The sequence below is a fragment of the Penaeus monodon genome, chromosome 6, assembly GCF_015228065.2.
Source record: "Penaeus monodon isolate SGIC_2016 chromosome 6, NSTDA_Pmon_1, whole genome shotgun sequence".
NCBI classification, from domain to species: domain Eukaryota; kingdom Metazoa; phylum Arthropoda; class Malacostraca; order Decapoda; family Penaeidae; genus Penaeus; species Penaeus monodon.
This window is the reverse complement of record NC_051391.1, coordinates 43,298,348-43,300,347: the sequence shown is the minus strand read 5'-3', so window position 1 is coordinate 43,300,347 and position 2,000 is coordinate 43,298,348. Positions and strand designations below refer to the sequence as shown.

General features: G+C 40.4%; 1 pseudogene; it reads left to right on the top strand.

Annotated features, from left to right (window-relative positions):
* Positions 1-266: 266 nt before the first annotated feature.
* On the top strand, positions 267-1,615 carry LOC119574022 (annotated as a pseudogene).
* The last annotated feature ends 385 nt before the right edge of the window (positions 1,616-2,000 follow it).

Below are 2,000 nucleotides of genomic sequence, written 5' to 3'. Positions count from 1 at the left end.
GTCTAATTATATATATATATATATAATTATATATATTATATTATATATATATTATATATATATATATATATATATGTGTTTGTGTGGTGTGTGGTGTTTTGGGGTGTGGGTGTGGTCTATTGTACTAATGTGTGTGTATTGTATATTATATGCATTATATATAATATATATATATATATATATATATATATATATTATAAAATATATATATATACACCAAAGAAATGATAATAATGACACAGAAACTTTAACATGCTAAAGTTCCCATGACGTATGGAGGTAAAAAATTCCTTTTACCTTTTTCTAACATGTACCTGGATTCTAGTCATATATGCTGGAAGACATGGTATAATCTGCAATGCCTTAGGCCGAAGACGATTGTATTCGAATCCAAAACAAAAAAAATCAGCTAAATGATCTCAATCCCTGCAAATAACAGATTTCACTGAAAAAGACATGAAGTCTGCTCGAGAGAAAAATCGAGGGACGTGGTCGGGGTAGTACTCTTTATGGGGCCCCAGGCTCTCTGCGCGTGGTCGACTACTCGGGGGCTCCCGTCCAGGCTTCCCGGCCACCGCCCAAGGGGGTACACAGGCGAGGCTTTCCAAGGGGGGGAGCAAGGCAAGCTCAGACCAGGCAGTACGTGCTTCCAAAAAGGGAAGCAACTACCAACAAAACCGCAAACCCGTACCAACAAATCGTGGCCAGTACTCAGAAACCCCAACCCTACCAGGAAAACCTTTGGGCCCAAAACTCACAGAACTACGATGTAAACCCACAGAATCGTACCAGTACCAATACTCACAATATCGCAACCAGAACTTGGAAAACATCCAATATGCTCAAACCGCAATCAATATCAACAGAACCGCCAATAAATATCAGAAAAAACCGCAACCAATATTCTCAGTACAGCAAGATACCAACAGAACGGCTATCAGAACCAGCAGAACTACAATGAGTACCAGCTAAAGTCCATTCAGTATTCTCAGAATCTTAACAGTACCAACAGGACAGCAATCAGAATCAGCAGACCATTACAATTTCACAGAACCGAAACCCGGGTATCAGCAGAACCGCAATAAGTACTCCAGAATTTTAATGTATACCAAAACCACAACCATACCAGCAAACAGCGACCAGTCTTACCAGAACCGCAACCAGTACCAACAGAATCGCCCCATCCCAGTACCATCAGAACCGCGATCAGTCCTACCAAACCGCAACCAGTTCCAGCAGAATCTTAACCAGTACCAGCAAACCGGACCAGTCCTACCAAACCGCGATCAGTCCTACGAACTGCGACCAGTCTTACCAAAACCAGTACCAACAGAACCGAAACCCGGGTATCAGCAGAATCGCACCAGTACCGGCAGAACGCGATCAAAGCCTTTCCAGTCGCAACAACAATGTCAGGTAAAAACTTCCGCGTTATGGAACCAACCGCTTTAATCAGAACTGAACCCCCTTCTCCCAGTTCTACGGGCCAGAACCAAAACTACCTGGCCCGTTATGGATCCGGTCCTCAAACCAGTACAGCACCCAACCGAACAGGGACCAGCAGTCCCAAGGTTACTCTCCAATCAGCGTGGTTCTCGCGTCCTCAAGGAACTAACACGCGAAACCGAAATGCCCAACGGACTTCCTAGACCACGAAATGTAAAAGGCGTTCAGAATGGTTCAAAGTTCAAAAATGGTTCTCTCGGTGTTGGGCACAATACTCTGGACTTCTTTGAAAATAAATAACTTTTTTATGATTTGTTTTCTTTTCTTTTGGCTACCGAGAGATGCAAACACATAAGACAATATTCATATATATAAACACACCACACACACAACCCACACACACACCAAACACAAAACAAATATATATATAAAAAATTATATAAAATTTTAATATAAAAAAATATATAGTATTTATTAATATATATACACAGATAGTTTACGACATGTATTATAAAAATTTGGGGATAATATTTATTTATATGTATAATATATTA